The following is a 26389-nucleotide window of genomic DNA, read 5'->3' on the forward strand; positions in this document are numbered from 1 at the left end:
AACATGGGGGAGTGGAGGCAGCCCCCAGGCAAGGCAGCCTGGGACAAGGGAAGATATCCTCTGGCTTGCGAGGTTCACCCTAGTCCCCTGTCGCGGCCGCCACACCCCGTGTCCGGACAGCACCTTGACTGTAGTTTCTCTCTCTGTCTGACAGCCTGCCTGACTGCCTATCTATTGGAGGATGGCAGAGGCTAGACTATGTGTGTGTGTGTCTGTTTATCTAACGGAGGAGGAGGCCACTAGTATGTCTCTCTCTGGGCCCGCAGAACTATCTAACTTTATAACTATGTACCTACCTATTTACCTACATAACTATCTATCTAACTATCTAACTATCAATCTATCTATCTATCTATCTATCTATCTATCTATCTATCTATCTATCTATCTATCTATCTATCTATCTATCTTTCTATCTATCTTCTTATCTGCCTACAGGAGGCATAGCAGCAGGCTAGTGTGTCTTTTTATTAGTCTGTCTGTTGCAGGACGAGTTTTGTTTGTCTATGTACCTATCTAGCTATTTCAAGAAGAGAAGGAGATTAGTGTGTGTGTGTGTGCGTGTGTGCGTGTGTGGTTCTTTCTGTCTGACTATGTATGTATTTGTCTACCTATAAAATGTATGAGGAAGAGAAGATTAGATTTATGGCTGTTGCTAAATGCAGGAAGAGGCTAGTGTGTCTGTGTATTTATATGTCTGTCTGTCTGTCTAATGGGGGAAGCCTCCCAGTACTAGACCCACTTGGAGGGATGCCAGTTGTCACCCTGAAGCAGCAGAGGGCACCCCCATTGCAGGCTGAGGGGGACACTGGATGGAAATCCACAGGCGTGCCTTGGCAGCCAGCGAACCCGCTTCAGCTGTCTATGTAGCCGCCACCGCCCCGCCCCTGACCCGCCCCGTGACCACCCCGCACCCGCCTACCGGGAGCCAGAAAACACAGAGATGTGCACTTCGTGTACCTCAGATAGCAGAGACCGAAGCCAGGACCGGCCAAGGAAGAGATTGGAGCAAATACACGGACTCGGTGGGTCAGCCACGACTCCTCAATGCAGCCCCTGACCGCACCGCACCGCCTCAGGGGCGCAGGCTGACCTGGAAACATGTATACAATGTACCTGGGGAAGGAAAGGCCCCCCCACGCCCAGACCAGGCCCTTGTGGAGATGGGAGCAAACTGATCGGCTCACCGGAGGCAGTCCGCTCCCCGTGACATCCCTTTCCCCTGAACTCACCTCACCAGCATCCCAGGACCATGCTGAAAAAGAGACTTAAATCCCGCATACCTGGTGTAGCAGAGGTCGCCCCGAGGCCAGGAGAGGGAGAGATGGGGGGAAAATGACCAACTCGCCGTGGCATCCCCCTTTACTGCTGTGCCGCCTCCGCCTATGCTGGCGACCTCTACCCCTGAACTCACCACGCCCCTCCCTGGAGCAGGTTGATGGCAAAGACTTAAATGCGGAGAACATCGGGGTGCGGAGGCCGTCCCCAGGCAAGGCAGCTTGGGATATGGGAGAATATCCTCGGGCTCTCGAGGGTCATCCAATTCCCCTTTCGCAGCCACCAAAACCTGGGACCAGACCGCACCCTGCCTGAAGTGTGTCTGGCTGTCTGACAGCCTGCCTGACTGCCTATCTATTGGAGGATGGGATAGGCTAGAGTATGAGTGTGTCTGTCTATTTATCTAACGGAGTAGGAGGCCACTATTATGTCTCTCTCTTGGCCCGCAGAACTATCTACGTGTATAACTATGTACCTAACTACCTTCCTACCTATCTATGTATCTATGTATCTATCTATCCATCTATCTATCTATCAATCTATCTTTCTATCTTCTTATCTACCTACAGGAGGCATACCTGCAGGCTAGTGTGTCATTTTATTTGTCTCTCTGTTGCAGGAGGAGGTTTGTGTGTTTATGTACCTATCTACCTATTTCAGGAAGAGGAGGAGAAAAGAGTGTGTCTGTGTGTGTGTGTGTGTGCGTGTGTTGTTCTTTTGCCTGACTGTAAATGTATATGTGTACCTATATAATGTATGAGGAGGAGGAGGTTAGGATTTATGGCTGTTGCTAAATGGAGGAAGAGGCTAGTGTGTCTGCCTATTTATATGTCTGTCTCTGTCTAATGGAGGAAGCCGCACACTACTCGACCCACCTGGAGGGATGTCACTTGCCACCCTGAAGCAGCAGAGGGCGCCCCCATTGCAGGCTGAGGGGGACACTGGATGGAAATCCACAGGAGTGCCTTGGTAGCCTGCGAACCCCTCTTCTGCTCTCTGTGTAGCCGCCAAGGCCCGCCCCTTCCCCGCCCCGTGACCACCCCGCACCCGCCTACCGGGAGCCAGAAAACACAAAGATGTGCACTTCGTGTACCTCAGATAGCAGAGACCGAAGCCAGGACCGGCCAAGGAAGAGATTGGAGCAAATACACGGGCTCGGTGGGTCAGCCACGACTCCCCAGTGTAGCCCCTGACCGCACCGCACCGCACCGCCTCAGGGGCGCAGGCTGACCTGCAAACATGCATACAATGAACCTGGCGAAGGAGAGGCCCCCAAACCCCAGACCAACACCTTGTGGAGATGGGAGCAAACTGATCGGCTCACCCGAGGCCGTCCATTCCCAACGACATCCCTGTCCATGAACTCACCCCAAAAGCATCCCAGGACCATGCTGAGAAGGAGAGTTAAATCCCGCAATCCTGGGGTAGCAGAGGCCGCCCCGAGGACAGGAGAGGGGGAGATGGGAGGAAAATGACCAACTCGCCTTGGCATCTCCCTTTACTGCTGTGACGCCTCCTCCTGGCTGCTGACCTCTTCCCCTGACATCACAAAGCCCCTCCCTGGAGCACGCTGATCTCAAAGCCTTAAATGCCGTGAACATGGGGGAGTGGAGGCAGCCCCCAGGCAAGGCAGCCTAGGACAAGGGAAGATATCCTCTGGCTTGCGAGGTTCACCCTAGTCCCCTGTCGCGGCCGCCACACCCCGTGTCCGGACAGCACCAAGACTGTAGTTTCTCTCTCTGTCTGACAGCCTGCCTGACTGCCTATCTATTGGAGGATGGCAGAGGCTAGACTATGTGTGTGTGTGTCTGTTTATCTAACGTAGGAAGAGGCGACTAGATTGTCTCTCTCTCGGCCCGCAGAACTATCTAACTTTATAACTATCTAGCTACCTTTCTACCTACCTAACTATCTATCTATCTAACTATCTATCTATCTATCTATCTATCTATCTATCTATCTATCTATCTATCTATCTATCTTTCTATCTATCTTCTTATCTGCCTACAGGAGGCATAGCAGCAGGCTAGTGTGTCTTTTTATTAGTCTGTCTGTTGCAGGACGAGTTTTGTTTGTCTATGTACCTATCTAGTTATTTCAAGAAGAGAAGGAGATTAGTGTGTGTGTGTGTGCGTGTGTGCGTGTGTGGTTCTTTCTGTCTGACTATGTATGTATTTGTCTACCTATAAAATGTATGAGGAAGAGAAGATTAGATTTATGGCTGTTGCTAAATGCAGGAAGAGGCTAGTGTGTCTGTGTATTTATATGTCTGTCTGTCTGTCTAATGGGGGAAGCCTCCCAGTACTAGACCCACTTGGAGGGATGCCAGTTGTCACCCTGAAGCAGCAGAGGGCACCCCCATTGCAGGCTGAGGGGGACACTGGATGGAAATCCACAGGCGTGCCTTGGCAGCCAGCGAACCCGCTTCAGCTGTCTATGTAGTCGCCACCGCCCCGCCCCTGACCCGCCCTGTGACCACCCCGCACCCGCCTACCAGGAGCCAGAAAACACAGAGATGTGCACTTCGTGTACCTCAGATAGCAGAGACCGAAGCCAGGACCGGCCAAGGAAGAGATTGGAGCAAATACACGGGCTCGGTGGGTCAGCCACGACTCCCCAGTGCAGCCCCTGACCGCACCGCACCGCCTCAGGGGCGCAGGCTGACCTGCAAACATGCATACAATGAACCTGGCGAAGGAGAGGCCCCCAAACCCCAGACCAACACCTTGTGGAGATGGGAGCAAACTGATCGGCTCACCCGAGGCCGTCCATTCCCAACGACATCCCTGTCCATGAACTCACCCCACCAGCATCCCAGGATCATACTGAGAAGGAGACTTAAATCCCGCAAACCTGGGCTAGCAGAGGCCGCCCCGAGGACAGGAGAGGGGGAGATGGGAGGAAAATGACCAACTCGCCTTGGCATCCCCCTTTACTGCTGTGCAGCCACCTCCTGGGCTGCTGACCTCTTCCCCTGACCTCACCACGCCCCTCCCTGAGCAGGCTGATCTCAAGGCCTTAAATGCCGTGAACCTGGGGGAGCGGAGGCAGTCCCCAGGCAAGGCAGCCTGGGACAAGGGAAGAAATCCTCTGGCTCTCGAGGTTCACCCTAGTCCCCTGTCGCGGCCGCCAAACCCCGTGTCCGGACAGCACCCTGCCTATAGTTTGTCTCTCTATCTGACAGCCTGCCTGACTGCCTAACTATTGGAGGATGGCAGAGGCTAGACTATGTGTGTGTGTGTGTCTGTTTATCTAACGTAGGAAGAGGCGACTAGATTGTCTCTCTCTCGGCCCGCAGAACTATCTAACTTTATAACTATCTAGCTACCTTTCTACCTACCTAACTATCTATCTATCTAACTATCTATCTATCTATCTATCTATCTATCTATCTATCTATCTATCTTTCTATCTATCTTCTTATCTGCCTACAGGAGGCATAGCAGCAGGCTAGTGTGTCTTTTTATTAGTCTGTCTGTTGCAGGACGAGTTTTGTTTGTCTATGTACCTATCTAGCTATTTCAAGAAGAGAAGGAGATTAGTGTGTGTGTGTGTGCGTGTGTGCGTGTGTGGTTCTTTCTGTCTGACTATGTATGTATTTGTCTACCTATAAAATGTATGAGGAAGAGAAGATTAGATTTATGGCTGTTGCTAAATGCAGGAAGAGGCTAGTGTGTCTGTGTATTTATATGTCTGTCTGTCTGTCTAATGGGGGAAGCCTCCCAGTACTAGACCCACTTGGAGGGATGCCAGTTGTCACCCTGAAGCAGCAGAGGGCACCCCCATTGCAGGCTGAGGGGGACACTGGATGGAAATCCACAGGCGTGCCTTGGCAGCCAGCGAACCCGCTTCAGCTGTCTATGTAGCCGCCACCGCCCCGCCCCTGACCCGCCCCGTGACCACCCCGCACCCGCCTACCGGGAGCCAGAAAACACAGAGATGTGCACTTCGTGTACCTCAGATAGCAGAGACCGAAGCCAGGACCGGCCAAGGAAGAGATTGGAGCAAATACACGGACTCGGTGGGTCAGCCACGACTCCTCAATGCAGCCCCTGACCGCACCGCACCGCCTCAGGGGCGCAGGCTGACCTGGAAACATGTATACAATGTACCTGGGGAAGGAAAGGCCCCCCCACGCCCAGACCAGGCCCTTGTGGAGATGGGAGCAAACTGATCGGCTCACCGGAGGCAGTCCGCTCCCCGTGACATCCCTTTCCCCTGAACTCACCTCACCAGCATCCCAGGACCATGCTGAAAAAGAGACTTAAATCCCGCATACCTGGTGTAGCAGAGGTCGCCCCGAGGCCAGGAGAGGGAGAGATGGGAGGAAAATGACCAACTCGCCGTGGCATCCCCCTTTACTGCTGTGCCGCCTCCGCCTATGCTGGCGACCTCTACCCCTGAACTCACCACGCCCCTCCCTGGAGCAGGTTGATGGCAAAGACTTAAATGCGGAGAACATGGGGGTGCGGAGGCCGTCCCCAGGCAAGGCAGCTTGGGATATGGGAGAATATCCTCGGGCTCTCGAGGGGCACCCTAGACCCCTTTCGCAGCCACCAAAACCCGGGTCCAGACCGCACCCTGCCTGAAGTGTGTCTGGCTGTCTGACAGCCTGCCTGACTGCCTATCTATTGGAGGGTGGGATAGGCTAGAGTATGTGTGTGTCTGTCTGTTTATCTAACGGAGGTGGAGGCCACTATTATGTCTCTCTCTTGGCCCGTAGAACTATCTACGTGTATAACTATGTACCTAACTAACTTCCTACCTATCTATGTATCTATGTATCTATCTATCTATCCATCTATCTATCTATCTTTCTATCTATCTATCAATCTATCTTTCTATCTTCTTATCTACCTACAGGAGGCATACCTGCAGGCTAGTGTGTCATTTTATTTGTCTCTCTGTTGCAGGAAGAGGTTTGTGTGTTTATGTACCTATCTACCTATTTCAGGAAGAGGAGGAGACTAGTGTGTGTGTGTGTGTGTGTGTGTGTGCGTGTGTTGTTCTTTCTGCCTGACTATAAATGTATATGTGTACCTATATAATGTATGAGGAGGAGGAGGTTAGGATTTATGGCTGTTGCTAAATGGAGGAAGAGGCTAGTGTGTCTGCCTATTTATATGTCTGTCTGTCTGTCTAATGGTGGAAGCCGCACACTACTCGACCCACCTGGAGGGATGTCACTTGCCACCCTGAAGCAGCAGAGGGCGCCCCCATTGCAGGCTGAGGGGGACACTGGATGGAAATCCACAGGAGTGCCTTGGTAGCCTGCGAACCCCTCTTCTGCCCTCTGTGTAGCCGCCAAGGCCCGCCCCTTCCCCGCCCCGTGACCACCCCGCACCCGCCTACCGGGAGCCAGAAAACACAGAGATGTGCACTTCGTGTACCTCAGATAGCAGAGACCGAAGCCAGGACCGGCCAAGGAAGAGATTGGAGCAAATACACGGGCTCGGTGGGTCAGCCACGACTCCCCAGTGCAGCCCCTGACCGCACCGCACCGCACCGCCTCAGGGGCGCAGGCTGACCTGCAAACATGCATACAATGAACCTGGCGAAGGAGAGGCCCCCAAACCCCAGACCAACACCTTGTGGAGATGGGAGCAAACTGATCGGCTCACCCGAGGCCGTCCATTCCCAACGACATCCCTGTCCATGAACTCACCCCAAAAGCATCCCAGGACCATGCTGAGAAGGAGAGTTAAATCCCGCAATCCTGGGGTAGCAGAGGCCGCCCCGAGGACAGGAGAGGGGGAGATGGGAGGAAAATGACCAACTCGCCTTGGCATCTCCCTTTACTGCTGTGCCGCCTCCTCCTATGCTGCTGACCTCTTCCCCTGACTTCACCAAGCCCCTCCCTGGAGCACGCTGATCTCAAAGCCTTAAATGCCGTGAACATGGGGGAGTGGAGGCAGCCCCCAGGCAAGGCAGCCTAGGACAAGGGAAGATATCCTCTGGCTTGCGAGGTTCACCCTAGTCCCCTGTCGCGGCCGCCACACCCCGTGTCCGGACAGCACCAAGACTGTAGTTTCTCTCTCTGTCTGACAGCCTGCCTGACTGCCTATCTATTGGAGGATGGCAGAGGCTAGACTATGTGTGTGTGTGTCTGTTTATCTAACGGAGGAGGAGGCCACTAGTATGTCTCTCTCTGGGCCCGCAGAACTATTTAACTTTATAACTATGTACCTACCTATCTACCTACCTAACTATCTATCTAACTATCTATCTATCTATCTATCTATCTATCTATCTATCTATCTATCTATCTTTCTATCTATCTATCTTTCTATCTATCTACTTATCTGCCTACAGGAGGCATAGCATCAGGCTAGTGTGTCTTTTTATTAGTCTGTCTGTTGCAGGACGAGATTTGTTTGTCTATGTACCTATCTAGCTATTTCAAGAAGAGAAGGAGATTAGTGTGTGTGTGTGTGCGTGTGTGCGTGTGTGGTTCTTTCTGTCTGACTATGTATGTATTTGTCTACCTATAAAATGTATGAGGAAGAGAAGATTAGATTTATGGCTGTTGCTAAATGCAGGAAGAGGCTAGTGTGTCTGTGTATTTATATGTCTGTCTGTCTGTCTAATGGGGGAAGCCTCCCAGTACTAGACCCACTTGGAGGGATGCCAGTTGTCACCCTGAAGCAGCAGAGGGCACCCCCATTGCAGGCTGAGGGGGACACTGGATGGAAATCCACAGGCGTGCCTTGGCAGCCAGTGAACCCGCTTCAGCTGTCTATGTAGCCGCCACCGCCCCGCCCCTGACCCGCCCCGTGACCACCCCGCACCCGCCTACCGGGAGCCAGAAAACACAGAGATGTGCACTTCGTGTACCTCAGATAGCAGAGACCGAAGCCAGGACCGGCCAAGGAAGAGATTGGAGCAAATACACGGACTCGGTGGGTCAGCCACGACTCCTCAATGCAGCCCCTGACCGCACCGCACCGCCTCAGGGGCGCAGGCTGACCTGGAAGCATGTATACAATGTACCTGGGGAAGGAAAGGCCCCCCCCACGCCCAGACCAGGCCCTTGTGGAGATGGGAGAAACTGATCGGCTCACCGGAGGCAGTCCGCTCCCCGTGACATCCCTTTCCCCTGAACTCACCTCACCAGCATCCCAGGACCATGCTGAAAAAGAGACTTAAATCCCGCATACCTGGTGTAGCAGAGGTCGCCCCGAGGCCAGGAGAGGGAGAGATGGGAGGAAAATGACCAACTCGCCGTGGCATCCCCCTTTACTGCTGTGCCGCCTCCGCCTATGCTGGCGACCTCTACCCCTGAACTCACCACGCCCCTCCCTGGAGCAGGTTGATGGCAAAGACTTAAATGCGGAGAACATGGGGGTGCGGAGGCCGTCCCCAGGCAAGGCAGCTTGGGATATGGGAGAATATCCTCGGGCTCTCGAGGGGCACCCTAGTCCCCTTTCGCAGCCACCAAAACCCGGGTCCAGACCGCACCCTGCCTGAAGTGTGTCTGGCTGTCTGACAGCCTGCCTGACTGCCTATCTATTGGAGGGTGGGATAGGCTAGAGTATGTGTGTGTCTGTCTATTTATCTAACGGAGGTGGAGGCCACTATTATGTCTCTCTCTTGGCCCGTAGAACTATCTACGTGTATAACTATGTACCTAACTACCTTCCTACCTATCTATGTATCTATGTATCTATCTATCTATCCATCTATCTATCTATCTTTCTATCTATCTATCAATCTATCTTTCTATCTTCTTATCTACCTACAGGAGGCATACCTGCAGGCTAGTGTGTCATTTTATTTGTCTCTCTGTTGCAGGAAGAGGTTTGTGTGTTTATGTACCTATCTACCTATTTCAGGAAGAGGAGGAGACTAGTGTGTGTGTGTGTGTGTGTGTGTGTGCGTGTGTTGTTCTTTCTGCCTGACTATAAATGTATATGTGTACCTATATAATGTATGAGGAGGAGGAGGTTAGGATTTATGGCTGTTGCTAAATGGAGGAAGAGGCTAGTGTGTCTGCCTATTTATATGTCTGTCTGTCTGTCTAATGGAGGAAGCCGCACACTACTCGACCCACCTGGAGGGATGTCACTTGCCACCCTGAAGCAGCAGAGGGCGCCCCCATTGCAGGCTGAGGGGGACACTGGATGGAAATCCACAGGAGTGCCTTGGTAGCCTGCGAACCCCTCTTCTGCCCTCTGTGTAGCCGCCAAGGCCCGCCCCTTCCCCGCCCCGTGACCACCCCGCACCCGCCTACCGGGAGCCAGAAAACACAGAGATGTGCACTTCGTGTACCTCAGATAGCAGAGACCGAAGCCAGGACCGGCCAAGGAAGAGATTGGAGCAAATACACGGGCTCGGTGGGTCAGCCACGACTCCCCAGTGCAGCCCCTGACCGCACCGCACCGCACCGCCTCAGGGGCGCAGGCTGACCTGCAAACATGCATACAATGAACCTGGCGAAGGAGAGGCCCCCAAACCCCAGACCAACACCTTGTGGAGATGGGAGCAAACTGATCGGCTCACCCGAGGCCGTCCGCTCCCCGCGACATCCCTGTCCATGAACTCACCCCACCAGCATCCCAGGACCATACTGAGAAGGAGACTTAAATCCCGCAAACCTGGGCTAGCAGAGGCCGCCCCGAGGACAGGAGAGGGGGAGATGGGAGGAAAATGACCAACTCGCCTTGGCATCCCCCTTTACTGCTGTGCAGCCACCTCCTGGGCTGCTGACCTCTTCCCCTGACCTCACCACGCCCCTCCCTGAGCAGGCTGATCTCAAGGCCTTAAATGCCGTGAACCTGGGGGAGCGGAGGCAGTCCCCAGGCAAGGCAGCCTGGGACAAGGGAAGAAATCCTCTGGCTCTCGAGGTTCACCCTAGTCCCCTGTCGCGGCCGCCAAACCCCGTGTCCGGACAGCACCCTGCCTATAGTTTGTCTCTCTGTCTGACAGCCTGCCTGACTGACTAACTATTGGAGGATGGCAGAGGCTAGACTATGTGTGTGTGTGTGTCTGTTTATCTAACGTAGGAAGAGGCGACTAGATTGTCTCTCTCTCGGCCCGCAGAACTATCTAACTTTATAACTATCTAGCTACCTTTCTACCTACCTAACTATCTATCTATCTAACTATCTATCTATCTATCTATCTATCTATCTATCTATCTATCTATCTATCTATCTTTCTATCTATCTTCTTATCTGCCTACAGGAGGCATAGCAGCAGGCTAGTGTGTCTTTTTATTAGTCTGTCTGTTGCAGGACGAGTTTTGTTTGTCTATGTACCTATCTAGCTATTTCAAGAAGAGAAGGAGATTAGTGTGTGTGTGTGTGCGTGTGTGCGTGTGTGGTTCTTTCTGTCTGACTATGTATGTATTTGTCTACCTATAAAATGTATGAGGAAGAGAAGATTAGATTTATGGCTGTTGCTAAATGCAGGAAGAGGCTAGTGTGTCTGTGTATTTATATGTCTGTCTGTCTGTCTAATGGGGGAAGCCTCCCAGTACTAGACCCACTTGGAGGGATGCCAGTTGTCACCCTGAAGCAGCAGAGGGCACCCCCATTGCAGGCTGAGGGGGACACTGGATGGAAATCCACAGGCGTGCCTTGGCAGCCAGCGAACCCGCTTCAGCTGTCTATGTAGCCGCCACCGCCCCGCCCCTGACCCGCCCCGTGACCACCCCGCACCCGCCTACCGGGAGCCAGAAAACACAGAGATGTGCACTTCGTGTACCTCAGATAGCAGAGACCGAAGCCAGGACCGGCCAAGGAAGAGATTGGAGCAAATACACGGACTCGGTGGGTCAGCCACGACTCCTCAATGCAGCCCCTGACCGCACCGCACCGCCTCAGGGGCGCAGGCTGACCTGGAAACATGTATACAATGTACCTGGGGAAGGAAAGGCCCCCCCACGCCCAGACCAGGCCCTTGTGGAGATGGGAGCAAACTGATCGGCTCACCGGAGGCAGTCCGCTCCCCGTGACATCCCTTTCCCCTGAACTCACCTCACCAGCATCCCAGGACCATGCTGAAAAAGAGACTTAAATCCCGCATACCTGGTGTAGCAGAGGTCGCCCCGAGGCCAGGAGAGGGAGAGATGGGAGGAAAATGACCAACTCGCCGTGGCATCCCCCTTTACTGCTGTGCCGCCTCCGCCTATGCTGGCGACCTCTACCCCTGAACTCACCACGCCCCTCCCTGGAGCAGGTTGATGGCAAAGACTTAAATGCGGAGAACATGGGGGTGCGGAGGCCGTCCCCAGGCAAGGCAGCTTGGGATATGGGAGAATATCCTCGGGCTCTCGAGGGGCACCCTAGACCCCTTTCGCAGCCACCAAAACCCGGGTCCAGACCGCACCCTGCCTGAAGTGTGTCTGGCTGTCTGACAGCCTGCCTGACTGCCTATCTATTGGAGGGTGGGATAGGCTAGAGTATGTGTGTGTCTGTCTGTTTATCTAACGGAGGTGGAGGCCACTATTATGTCTCTCTCTTGGCCCGTAGAACTATCTACGTGTATAACTATGTACCTAACTACCTTCCTACCTATCTATGTATCTATGTATCTATCTATCTATCCATCTATCTATCTATCTTTCTATCTATCTATCAATCTATCTTTCTATCTTCTTATCTACCTACAGGAGGCATACCTGCAGGCTAGTGTGTCATTTTATTTGTCTCTCTGTTGCAGGAAGAGGTTTGTGTGTTTATGTACCTATCTACCTATTTCAGGAAGAGGAGGAGACTAGTGTGTGTGTGTGTGTGTGTGTGTGTGCGTGTGTTGTTCTTTCTGCCTGACTATAAATGTATATGTGTACCTATATAATGTATGAGGAGGAGGAGGTTAGGATTTATGGCTGTTGCTAAATGGAGGAAGAGGCTAGTGTGTCTGCCTATTTATATGTCTGTCTGTCTGTCTAATGGAGGAAGCCGCACACTACTCGACCCACCTGGAGGGATGTCACTTGCCACCCTGAAGCAGCAGAGGGCGCCCCCATTGCAGGCTGAGGGGGACACTGGATGGAAATCCACAGGAGTGCCTTGGTAGCCTGCGAACCCCTCTTCTGCCCTCTGTGTAGCCGCCAAGGCCCGCCCCTTCCCCGCCCCGTGACCACCCCGCACCCGCCTACCGGGAGCCAGAAAACACAGAGATGTGCACTTCGTGTACCTCAGATAGCAGAGACCGAAGCCAGGACCGGCCAAGGAAGAGATTGGAGCAAATACACGGGCTCGGTGGGTCAGCCACGACTCCCCAGTGCAGCCCCTGACCGCACCGCACCGCACCGCCTCAGGGGCGCAGGCTGACCTGCAAACATGCATACAATGAACCTGGCGAAGGAGAGGCCCCCAAACCCCAGACCAACACCTTGTGGAGATGGGAGCAAACTGATCGGCTCACCCGAGGCCGTCCGCTCCCCGCGACATCCCTGTCCATGAACTCACCCCACCAGCATCCCAGGACCATACTGAGAAGGAGACTTAAATCCCGCAAACCTGGGCTAGCAGAGGCCGCCCCGAGGACAGGAGAGGGGGAGATGGGAGGAAAATGACCAACTCGCCTTGGCATCCCCCTTTACTGCTGTGCAGCCACCTCCTGGGCTGCTGACCTCTTCCCCTGACCTCACCACGCCCCTCCCTGAGCAGGCTGATCTCAAGGCCTTAAATGCCGTGAACCTGGGGGAGCGGAGGCAGTCCCCAGGCAAGGCAGCCTGGGACAAGGGAAGAAATCCTCTGGCTCTCGAGGTTCACCCTAGTCCCCTGTCGCGGCCGCCAAACCCCGTGTCCGGACAGCACCCTGCCTATAGTTTGTCTCTCTATCTGACAGCCTGCCTGACTGCCTAACTATTGGAGGATGGCAGAGGCTAGACTATGTGTGTGTGTGTGTCTGTTTATCTAACGTAGGAAGAGGCGACTAGATTGTCTCTCTCTCGGCCCGCAGAACTATCTAACTTTATAACTATCTAGCTACCTTTCTACCTACCTAACTATCTATCTATCTAACTATCTATCTATCTATCTATCTATCTATCTATCTATCTATCTATCTATCTATCTTTCTATCTATCTTCTTATCTGCCTACAGGAGGCATAGCAGCAGGCTAGTGTGTCTTTTTATTAGTCTGTCTGTTGCAGGACGAGTTTTGTTTGTCTATGTACCTATCTAGCTATTTCAAGAAGAGAAGGAGATTAGTGTGTGTGTGTGTGCGTGTGTGCGTGTGTGGTTCTTTCTGTCTGACTATGTATGTATTTGTCTACCTATAAAATGTATGAGGAAGAGAAGATTAGATTTATGGCTGTTGCTAAATGCAGGAAGAGGCTAGTGTGTCTGTGTATTTATATGTCTGTCTGTCTGTCTAATGGGGGAAGCCTCCCAGTACTAGACCCACTTGGAGGGATGCCAGTTGTCACCCTGAAGCAGCAGAGGGCACCCCCATTGCAGGCTGAGGGGGACACTGGATGGAAATCCACAGGCGTGCCTTGGCAGCCAGCGAACCCGCTTCAGCTGTCTATGTAGCCGCCACCGCCCCGCCCCTGACCCGCCCCGTGACCACCCCGCACCCGCCTACCGGGAGCCAGAAAACACAGAGATGTGCACTTCGTGTACCTCAGATAGCAGAGACCGAAGCCAGGACCGGCCAAGGAAGAGATTGGAGCAAATACACGGACTCGGTGGGTCAGCCACGACTCCTCAATGCAGCCCCTGACCGCACCGCACCGCCTCAGGGGCGCAGGCTGACCTGGAAACATGTATACAATGTACCTGGGGAAGGAAAGGCCCCCCCACGCCCAGACCAGGCCCTTGTGGAGATGGGAGCAAACTGATCGGCTCACCGGAGGCAGTCCGCTCCCCGTGACATCCCTTTCCCCTGAACTCACCTCACCAGCATCCCAGGACCATGCTGAAAAAGAGACTTAAATCCCGCATACCTGGTGTAGCAGAGGTCGCCCCGAGGCCAGGAGAGGGAGAGATGGGAGGAAAATGACCAACTCGCCGTGGCATCCCCCTTTACTGCTGTGCCGCCTCCGCCTATGCTGGCGACCTCTACCCCTGAACTCACCACGCCCCTCCCTGGAGCAGGTTGATGGCAAAGACTTAAATGCGGAGAACATGGGGGTGCGGAGGCCGTCCCCAGGCAAGGCAGCTTGGGATATGGGAGAATATCCTCGGGCTCTCGAGGGGCACCCTAGACCCCTTTCGCAGCCACCAAAACCCGGGTCCAGACCGCACCCTGCCTGAAGTGTGTCTGGCTGTCTGACAGCCTGCCTGACTGCCTATCTATTGGAGGGTGGGATAGGCTAGAGTATGTGTGTGTCTGTCTGTTTATCTAACGGAGGTGGAGGCCACTATTATGTCTCTCTCTTGGCCCGTAGAACTATCTACGTGTATAACTATGTACCTAACTAACTTCCTACCTATCTATGTATCTATGTATCTATCTATCTATCCATCTATCTATCTATCTTTCTATCTATCTATCAATCTATCTTTCTATCTTCTTATCTACCTACAGGAGGCATACCTGCAGGCTAGTGTGTCATTTTATTTGTCTCTCTGTTGCAGGAAGAGGTTTGTGTGTTTATGTACCTATCTACCTATTTCAGGAAGAGGAGGAGACTAGTGTGTGTGTGTGTGTGTGTGTGTGTGCGTGTGTTGTTCTTTCTGCCTGACTATAAATGTATATGTGTACCTATATAATGTATGAGGAGGAGGAGGTTAGGATTTATGGCTGTTGCTAAATGGAGGAAGAGGCTAGTGTGTCTGCCTATTTATATGTCTGTCTGTCTGTCTAATGGTGGAAGCCGCACACTACTCGACCCACCTGGAGGGATGTCACTTGCCACCCTGAAGCAGCAGAGGGCGCCCCCATTGCAGGCTGAGGGGGACACTGGATGGAAATCCACAGGAGTGCCTTGGTAGCCTGCGAACCCCTCTTCTGCCCTCTGTGTAGCCGCCAAGGCCCGCCCCTTCCCCGCCCCGTGACCACCCCGCACCCGCCTACCGGGAGCCAGAAAACACAGAGATGTGCACTTCGTGTACCTCAGATAGCAGAGACCGAAGCCAGGACCGGCCAAGGAAGAGATTGGAGCAAATACACGGGCTCGGTGGGTCAGCCACGACTCCCCAGTGCAGCCCCTGACCGCACCGCACCGCACCGCCTCAGGGGCGCAGGCTGACCTGCAAACATGCATACAATGAACCTGGCGAAGGAGAGGCCCCCAAACCCCAGACCAACACCTTGTGGAGATGGGAGCAAACTGATCGGCTCACCCGAGGCCGTCCATTCCCAACGACATCCCTGTCCATGAACTCACCCCAAAAGCATCCCAGGACCATGCTGAGAAGGAGAGTTAAATCCCGCAATCCTGGGGTAGCAGAGGCCGCCCCGAGGACAGGAGAGGGGGAGATGGGAGGAAAATGACCAACTCGCCTTGGCATCTCCCTTTACTGCTGTGCCGCCTCCTCCTATGCTGCTGACCTCTTCCCCTGACTTCACCAAGCCCCTCCCTGGAGCACGCTGATCTCAAAGCCTTAAATGCCGTGAACATGGGGGAGTGGAGGCAGCCCCCAGGCAAGGCAGCCTAGGACAAGGGAAGATATCCTCTGGCTTGCGAGGTTCACCCTAGTCCCCTGTCGCGGCCGCCACACCCCGTGTCCGGACAGCACCAAGACTGTAGTTTCTCTCTCTGTCTGACAGCCTGCCTGACTGCCTATCTATTGGAGGATGGCAGAGGCTAGACTATGTGTGTGTGTGTCTGTTTATCTAACGGAGGAGGAGGCCACTAGTATGTCTCTCTCTGGGCCCGCAGAACTATTTAACTTTATAACTATGTACCTACCTATCTACCTACCTAACTATCTATCTAACTATCTATCTATCTATCTATCTATCTATCTATCTATCTATCTATCTATCTTTCTATCTATCTATCTTTCTATCTATCTACTTATCTGCCTACAGGAGGCATAGCATCAGGCTAGTGTGTCTTTTTATTAGTCTGTCTGTTGCAGGACGAGATTTGTTTGTCTATGTACCTATCTAGCTATTTCAAGAAGAGAAGGAGATTAGTGTGTGTGTGTGTGCGTGTGTGCGTGTGTGGTTCTTTCTGTCTGACTATGTATGTATTTGTCTACCTATAAAATGTATGAGGAAGAGAAGATTAGATTTATGGCTGTTGCTAAATGCAGGAAGAGGCTAGTGTGTCTGTGTATTTATATGTCTGTCTGTCTGTCTAATGGGGGAAGCCTCCCAGTACTAGACCCACTTGGAGGGATGCCAGTTGTCACCCTGAAGCAGCAGAGGGCACCCCCATTGCAGGCTGAGGGGGACACTGGATGGAAATCCACAGGCGTGCCTTGGCAGCCAGTGAACCCGCTTCAGCTGTCTATGTAGCCGCCACCGCCCCGCCCCTGACCCGCCCCGTGACCACCCCGCACCCGCCTACCGGGAGCCAGAAAACACAGAGATGTGCACTTCGTGTACCTCAGATAGCAGAGACCGAAGCCAGGACCGGCCAAGGAAGAGATTGGAGCAAATACACGGACTCGGTGGGTCAGCCACGACTCCTCAATGCAGCCCCTGACCGCACCGCACCGCCTCAGGGGCGCAGGCTGACCTGGAAGCATGTATACAATGTACCTGGGGAAGGAAAGGCCCCCCCCACGCCCAGACCAGGCCCTTGTGGAGATGGGAGAAACTGATCGGCTCACCGGAGGCAGTCCGCTCCCCGTGACATCCCTTTCCCCTGAACTCACCTCACCAGCATCCCAGGACCATGCTGAAAAAGAGACTTAAATCCCGCATACCTGGTGTAGCAGAGGTCGCCCCGAGGCCAGGAGAGGGAGAGATGGGAGGAAAATGACCAACTCGCCGTGGCATCCCCCTTTACTGCTGTGCCGCCTCCGCCTATGCTGGCGACCTCTACCCCTGAACTCACCACGCCCCTCCCTGGAGCAGGTTGATGGCAAAGACTTAAATGCGGAGAACATGGGGGTGCGGAGGCCGTCCCCAGGCAAGGCAGCTTGGGATATGGGAGAATATCCTCGGGCTCTCGAGGGGCACCCTAGTCCCCTTTCGCAGCCACCAAAACCCGGGTCCAGACCGCACCCTGCCTGAAGTGTGTCTGGCTGTCTGACAGCCTGCCTGACTGCCTATCTATTGGAGGGTGGGATAGGCTAGAGTATGTGTGTGTCTGTCTATTTATCTAACGGAGGTGGAGGCCACTATTATGTCTCTCTCTTGGCCCGTAGAACTATCTACGTGTATAACTATGTACCTAACTACCTTCCTACCTATCTATGTATCTATGTATCTATCTATCTATCCATCTATCTATCTATCTTTCTATCTATCTATCAATCTATCTTTCTATCTTCTTATCTACCTACAGGAGGCATACCTGCAGGCTAGTGTGTCATTTTATTTGTCTCTCTGTTGCAGGAAGAGGTTTGTGTGTTTATGTACCTATCTACCTATTTCAGGAAGAGGAGGAGACTAGTGTGTGTGTGTGTGTGTGTGTGTGTGCGTGTGTTGTTCTTTCTGCCTGACTATAAATGTATATGTGTACCTATATAATGTATGAGGAGGAGGAGGTTAGGATTTATGGCTGTTGCTAAATGGAGGAAGAGGCTAGTGTGTCTGCCTATTTATATGTCTGTCTGTCTGTCTAATGGAGGAAGCCGCACACTACTCGACCCACCTGGAGGGATGTCACTTGCCACCCTGAAGCAGCAGAGGGCGCCCCCATTGCAGGCTGAGGGGGACACTGGATGGAAATCCACAGGAGTGCCTTGGTAGCCTGCGAACCCCTCTTCTGCCCTCTGTGTAGCCGCCAAGGCCCGCCCCTTCCCCGCCCCGTGACCACCCCGCACCCGCCTACCGGGAGCCAGAAAACACAGAGATGTGCACTTCGTGTACCTCAGATAGCAGAGACCGAAGCCAGGACCGGCCAAGGAAGAGATTGGAGCAAATACACGGGCTCGGTGGGTCAGCCACGACTCCCCAGTGCAGCCCCTGACCGCACCGCACCGCACCGCCTCAGGGGCGCAGGCTGACCTGCAAACATGCATACAATGAACCTGGCGAAGGAGAGGCCCCCAAACCCCAGACCAACACCTTGTGGAGATGGGAGCAAACTGATCGGCTCACCCGAGGCCGTCCGCTCCCCGCGACATCCCTGTCCATGAACTCACCCCACCAGCATCCCAGGACCATACTGAGAAGGAGACTTAAATCCCGCAAACCTGGGCTAGCAGAGGCCGCCCCGAGGACAGGAGAGGGGGAGATGGGAGGAAAATGACCAACTCGCCTTGGCATCCCCCTTTACTGCTGTGCAGCCACCTCCTGGGCTGCTGACCTCTTCCCCTGACCTCACCACGCCCCTCCCTGAGCAGGCTGATCTCAAGGCCTTAAATGCCGTGAACCTGGGGGAGCGGAGGCAGTCCCCAGGCAAGGCAGCCTGGGACAAGGGAAGAAATCCTCTGGCTCTCGAGGTTCACCCTAGTCCCCTGTCGCGGCCGCCAAACCCCGTGTCCGGACAGCACCCTGCCTATAGTTTGTCTCTCTGTCTGACAGCCTGCCTGACTGACTAACTATTGGAGGATGGCAGAGGCTAGACTATGTGTGTGTGTGTGTCTGTTTATCTAACGTAGGAAGAGGCGACTAGATTGTCTCTCTCTCGGCCCGCAGAACTATCTAACTTTATAACTATCTAGCTACCTTTCTACCTACCTAACTATCTATCTATCTAACTATCTATCTATCTATCTATCTATCTATCTATCTATCTATCTATCTATCTTTCTATCTATCTTCTTATCTGCCTACAGGAGGCATAGCAGCAGGCTAGTGTGTCTTTTTATTAGTCTGTCTGTTGCAGGACGAGTTTTGTTTGTCTATGTACCTATCTAGCTATTTCAAGAAGAGAAGGAGATTAGTGTGTGTGTGTGTGCGTGTGTGCGTGTGTGGTTCTTTCTGTCTGACTATGTATGTATTTGTCTACCTATAAAATGTATGAGGAAGAGAAGATTAGATTTATGGCTGTTGCTAAATGCAGGAAGAGGCTAGTGTGTCTGTGTATTTATATGTCTGTCTGTCTGTCTAATGGGGGAAGCCTCCCAGTACTAGACCCACTTGGAGGGATGCCAGTTGTCACCCTGAAGCAGCAGAGGGCACCCCCATTGCAGGCTGAGGGGGACACTGGATGGAAATCCACAGGCGTGCCTTGGCAGCCAGCGAACCCGCTTCAGCTGTCTATGTAGCCGCCACCGCCCCGCCCCTGACCCGCCCCGTGACCACCCCGCACCCGCCTACCGGGAGCCAGAAAACACAGAGATGTGCACTTCGTGTACCTCAGATAGCAGAGACCGAAGCCAGGACCGGCCAAGGAAGAGATTGGAGCAAATACACGGACTCGGTGGGTCAGCCACGACTCCTCAATGCAGCCCCTGACCGCACCGCACCGCCTCAGGGGCGCAGGCTGACCTGGAAACATGTATACAATGTACCTGGGGAAGGAAAGGCCCCCCCACGCCCAGACCAGGCCCTTGTGGAGATGGGAGCAAACTGATCGGCTCACCGGAGGCAGTCCGCTCCCCGTGACATCCCTTTCCCCTGAACTCACCTCACCAGCATCCCAGGACCATGCTGAAAAAGAGACTTAAATCCCGCATACCTGGTGTAGCAGAGGTCGCCCCGAGGCCAGGAGAGGGAGAGATGGGAGGAAAATGACCAACTCGCCGTGGCATCCCCCTTTACTGCTGTGCCGCCTCCGCCTATGCTGGCGACCTCTACCCCTGAACTCACCACGCCCCTCCCTGGAGCAGGTTGATGGCAAAGACTTAAATGCGGAGAACATGGGGGTGCGGAGGCCGTCCCCAGGCAAGGCAGCTTGGGATATGGGAGAATATCCTCGGGCTCTCGAGGGGCACCCTAGACCCCTTTCGCAGCCACCAAAACCCGGGTCCAGACCGCACCCTGCCTGAAGTGTGTCTGGCTGTCTGACAGCCTGCCTGACTGCCTATCTATTGGAGGGTGGGATAGGCTAGAGTATGTGTGTGTCTGTCTGTTTATCTAACGGAGGTGGAGGCCACTATTATGTCTCTCTCTTGGCCCGTAGAACTATCTACGTGTATAACTATGTACCTAACTACCTTCCTACCTATCTATGTATCTATGTATCTATCTATCTATCCATCTATCTATCTATCTTTCTATCTATCTATCAATCTATCTTTCTATCTTCTTATCTACCTACAGGAGGCATACCTGCAGGCTAGTGTGTCATTTTATTTGTCTCTCTGTTGCAGGAAGAGGTTTGTGTGTTTATGTACCTATCTACCTATTTCAGGAAGAGGAGGAGACTAGTGTGTGTGTGTGTGTGTGTGTGTGTGCGTGTGTTGTTCTTTCTGCCTGACTATAAATGTATATGTGTACCTATATAATGTATGAGGAGGAGGAGGTTAGGATTTATGGCTGTTGCTAAATGGAGGAAGAGGCTAGTGTGTCTGCCTATTTATATGTCTGTCTGTCTGTCTAATGGAGGAAGCCGCACACTACTCGACCCACCTGGAGGGATGTCACTTGCCACCCTGAAGCAGCAGAGGGCGCCCCCATTGCAGGCTGAGGGGGACACTGGATGGAAATCCACAGGAGTGCCTTGGTAGCCTGCGAACCCCTCTTCTGCCCTCTGTGTAGCCGCCAAGGCCCGCCCCTTCCCCGCCCCGTGACCACCCCGCACCCGCCTACCGGGAGCCAGAAAACACAGAGATGTGCACTTCGTGTACCTCAGATAGCAGAGACCGAAGCCAGGACCGGCCAAGGAAGAGATTGGAGCAAATACACGGGCTCGGTGGGTCAGCCACGACTCCCCAGTGCAGCCCCTGACCGCACCGCACCGCACCGCCTCAGGGGCGCAGGCTGACCTGCAAACATGCATACAATGAACCTGGCGAAGGAGAGGCCCCCAAACCCCAGACCAACACCTTGTGGAGATGGGAGCAAACTGATCGGCTCACCCGAGGCCGTCCGCTCCCCGCGACATCCCTGTCCATGAACTCACCCCACCAGCATCCCAGGACCATACTGAGAAGGAGACTTAAATCCCGCAAACCTGGGCTAGCAGAGGCCGCCCCGAGGACAGGAGAGGGGGAGATGGGAGGAAAATGACCAACTCGCCTTGGCATCCCCCTTTACTGCTGTGCAGCCACCTCCTGGGCTGCTGACCTCTTCCCCTGACCTCACCACGCCCCTCCCTGAGCAGGCTGATCTCAAGGCCTTAAATGCCGTGAACCTGGGGGAGCGGAGGCAGTCCCCAGGCAAGGCAGCCTGGGACAAGGGAAGAAATCCTCTGGCTCTCGAGGTTCACCCTAGTCCCCTGTCGCGGCCGCCAAACCCCGTGTCCGGACAGCACCCTGCCTATAGTTTGTCTCTCTGTCTGACAGCCTGCCTGACTGCCTAACTATTGGAGGATGGCAGAGGCTAGACTATGTGTGTGTGTGTCTGTTTATTTAACGTAGGAAGAGGCGACTAGATTGTCTCTCTCTCGGCCCGCAGAACTATCTAACTTTATAACTATCTAGCTACCTTTCTACCTACCTAACTATCTATTTATCTAACTATCTATCTATCTATCTATCTATCTATCTATCTATCTATCTATCTATCTATCTATCTATCTATCTATCTTTCTATCTATCTTCTTATCTGCCTACAGGAGGCATAGCAGCAGGCTAGTGTGTCTTTTTATTAGTCTGTCTGTTGCAGGACGAGTTTTGTTTGTCTATGTACCTATCTAGCTATTTCAAGAAGAGAAGGAGATTAGTGTGTGTGTGTGTGCGTGTGTGCGTGTGTGGTTCTTTCTGTCTGACTATGTATGTATTTGTCTACCTATAAAATGTATGAGGAAGAGAAGATTAGATTTATGGCTGTTGCTAAATGCAGGAAGAGGCTAGTGTGTCTGTGTATTTATATGTCTGTCTGTCTGTCTAATGGGGGAAGCCTCCCAGTACTAGACCCACTTGGAGGGATGCCAGTTGTCACCCTGAAGCAGCAGAGGGCACCCCCATTGCAGGCTGAGGGGGACACTGGATGGAAATCCACAGGCGTGCCTTGGCAGCCAGCGAACCCGCTTCAGCTGTCTATGTAGCCGCCACCGCCCCGCCCCTGACCCGCCCCGTGACCACCCCGCACCCGCCTACCGGGAGCCAGAAAACACAGAGATGTGCACTTCGTGTACCTCAGATAGCAGAGACCGAAGCCAGGACCGGCCAAGGAAGAGATTGGAGCAAATACACGGGCTCGGTGGGTCAGCCACGACTCCCCAGTGCAGCCCCTGACCGCACCGCACCGCCTCAGGGGCGCAGGCTGACCTGGAAACATGTATACAATGTACCTGGGGAAGGAAAGGCCCCCCCACGCCCAGACCAGGCCCTTGTGGAGATGGGAGCAAACTGATCGGCTCACCGGAGGCAGTCCGCTCCCCGTGACATCCCTTTCCCCTGAACTCACCTCACCAGCATCCCAGGACCATGCTGAAAAAGAGACTTAAATCCCGCATACCTGGTGTAGCAGAGGTCGCCCCGAGGCCAGGAGAGGGAGAGATGGGAGGAAAATGACCAACTCGCCGTGGCATCCCCCTTTACTGCTGTGCCGCCTCCGCCTATGCTGGCGACCTCTACCCCTGAACTCACCACGCCCCTCCCTGGAGCAGGTTGATGGCAAAGACTTAAATGCGGAGAACATGGGGGTGCGGAGGCCGTCCCCAGGCAAGGCAGCTTGGGATATGGGAGAATATCCTCGGGCTCTCGAGGGGCACCCTAGACCCCTTTCACAGCCACCAAAACCCGGGTCCAGACCGCACCCTGCCTGAAGTGTGTCTGGCTGTCTGACAGCCTGCCTGACTGCCTATCTATTGGAGGGTGGGATAGGCTAGAGTATGTGTGTGTCTGTCTGTTTATCTAACGGAGGTGGAGGCCACTATTATGTCTCTCTCTTGGCCCGTAGAACTATCTACGTGTATAACTATGTACCTAACTACCTTCCTACCTATCTATGTATCTATGTATCTATCTATCTATCCATCTATCTATCTATCTTTCTATCTATCTATCAATCTATCTTTCTATCTTCTTATCTACCTACAGGAGGCATACCTGCAGGCTAGTGTGTCATTTTATTTGTCTCTCTGTTGCAGGAAGAGGTTTGTGTGTTTATGTACCTATCTACCTATTTCAGGAAGAGGAGGAGACTAGTGTGTGTGTGTGTGTGTGTGTGTGTGCGTGTGTTGTTCTTTCTGCCTGACTATAAATGTATATGTGTACCTATATAATGTATGAGGAGGAGGAGGTTAGGATTTATGGCTGTTGCTAAATGGAGGAAGAGGCTAGTGTGTCTGCCTATTTATATGTCTGTCTGTCTGTCTAATGGAGGAAGCCGCACACTACTCGACCCACCTGGAGGGATGTCACTTGCCACCCTGAAGCAGCAGAGGGCGCCCCCATTGCAGGCTGAGGGGGACACTGGATGGAAATCCACAGGAGTGCCTTGGTAGCCTGCGAACCCCTCTTCTGCCCTCTGTGTAGCCGCCAAGGCCCGCCCCTTCCCCGCCCCGTGACCACCCCGCACCCGCCTACCGGGAGCCAGAAAACACAGAGATGTGCACTTCGTGTACCTCAGATAGCAGAGACCGAAGCCAGGACCGGCCAAGGAAGAGATTGGAGCAAATACACGGGCTCGGTGGGTCAGCCACGACTCCCCAGTGCAGCCCCTGACCGCACCGCACCGCCTCAGGGGCGCAGGCTGACCTGCAAACATGCATACAATGAACCTGGCGAAGGAGAGGCCCCCAAACCCCAGACCAACACCTTGTGGAGATGGGAGCAAACTGATCGGCTCACCCGAGGCCGTCCGCTCCCCGCGACATCCCTGTCCATGAACTCACCCCACCAGCATCCCAGGACCATACTGAGAAGGAGACTTAAATCCCGCAAACCTGGGCTAGCAGAGGCCGCCCCGAGGACAGGAGAGGGGGAGATGGGAGGAAAATGACCAACTCGCCTTGGCATCCCCCTTTACTGCTGTGCAGCCACCTCCTGGGCTGCTGACCTCTTCCCCTGACCTCACCACGCCCCTCCCTGAGCAGGCTGATCTCAAGGCCTTAAATGCCGTGAACCTGGGGGAGCGGAGGCAGTCCCCAGGCAAGGCAGCCTGGGACAAGGGAAGAAATCCTCTGGCTCTCGAGGTTCACCCTAGTCCCCTGTCGCGGCCGCCAAACCCCGTGTCCGGACAGCACCCTGCCTATAGTTTGTCTCTCTGTCTGACAGCCTGCCTGACTGACTAACTATTGGAGGATGGCAGAGGCTAGACTATGTGTGTGTGTGTGTCTGTTTATCTAACGTAGGAAGAGGCGACTAGATTGTCTCTCTCTCGGCCCGCAGAACTATCTAACTTTGTAACTATCTAGCTACCTTTCTACCTACCTAACTATCTATCTATCAAACTATCTATCTATCTATCTATCTATCTATCTATCTATCTATCTATCTATCTATCTTTATATCTATCTTCTTATCTGCCTACAGGAGGCATAGCAGCAGGCTAGTGTGTCTTTTTATTAGTCTGTCTGTTGCAGGACGAGTTTTGTTTGTCTATGTACCTATCTAGCTATTTCAAGAAGAGAAGGAGATTAGTGTGTGTGTGTGTGCGTGTGTGCGTGTGTGGTTCTTTCTGTCTGACTATGTATGTATTTGTCTACCTATAAAATGTATGAGGAAGAGAAGATTAGATTTATGGCTGTTGCTAAATGCAGGAAGAGGCTAGTGTGTCTGTGTATTTATATGTCTGTCTGTCTGTCTAATGGGGGAAGCCTGCCAGTACTAGACCCACTTGGAGGGATGCCAGTTGTCACCCTGAAGCAGCAGAGGGCACCCCCATTGCAGGCTGAGGGGGACACTGGATGGAAATCCACAGGCGTGCCTTGGCAGCCAGCGAACCCGCTTCAGCTGTCTATGTAGCCGCCACCGCCCCGCCCCTGACCCGCCCCGTGACCACCCCGCACCCGCCTACCGGGAGCCAGAAAACACAGAGATGTGCACTTCGTGTACCTCAGATAGCAGAGACCGAAGCCAGGACCGGCCAAGGAAGAGATTGGAGCAAATACACGGACTCGGTGGGTCAGCCACGACTCCTCAATGTAGCCCCTGACCGCACCGCACCGCCTCAGGGGCGCAGGCTGACCTGGAAACATGTATACAATGTACCTGGGGAAGGAAAGGCCCCCCCACGCCCAGACCAGGCCCTTGTGGAGATGGGAGCAAACTGATCGGCTCACCGGAGGCAGTCCGCTCCCCGTGACATCCCTTTCCCCTGAACTCACCTCACCAGCATCCCAGGACCATGCTGAAAAAGAGACTTAAATCCCGCATACCTGGTGTAGCAGAGGTCGCCCCGAGGCCAGGAGAGGGAGAGATGGGAGGAAAATGACCAACTCGCCGTGGCATCCCCCTTTACTGCTGTGCCGCCTCCGCCTATGCTGGCGACCTCTACCCCTGAACTCACCACGCCCCTCCCTGGAGCAGGTTGATGGCAAAGACTTAAATGCGGAGAACATGGGGGTGCGGAGGCCGTCCCCAGGCAAGGCAGCTTGGGATATGGGAGAATATCCTCGGGCTCTCGAGGGGCACCCTAGACCCCTTTCGCAGCCACCAAAACCCGGGTCCAGACCGCACCCTGCCTGAAGTGTGTCTGGCTGTCTGACAGCCTGCCTGACTGCCTATCTATTGGAGGGTGGGATAGGCTAGAGTATGTGTGTGTCTGTCTGTTTATCTAACGGAGGTGGAGGCCACTATTATGTCTCTCTCTTGGCCCGTAGAACTATCTACGTGTATAACTATGTACCTAACTACCTTCCTACCTATCTATGTATCTATGTATCTATCTATCTATCCATCTATCTATCTATCTTTCTATCTATCTATCAATCTATCTTTCTATCTTCTTATCTACCTACAGGAGGCATACCTGCAGGCTAGTGTGTCATTTTATTTGTCTCTCTGTTGCAGGAAGAGGTTTGTGTGTTTATGTACCTATCTACCTATTTCAGGAAGAGGAGGAGACTAGTGTGTGTGTGTGTGTGTGTGTGTG

Source organism: Camelus bactrianus, chromosome 29, assembly GCF_048773025.1.
Source record: "Camelus bactrianus isolate YW-2024 breed Bactrian camel chromosome 29, ASM4877302v1, whole genome shotgun sequence".
NCBI lineage: Eukaryota > Metazoa > Chordata > Mammalia > Artiodactyla > Camelidae > Camelus > Camelus bactrianus.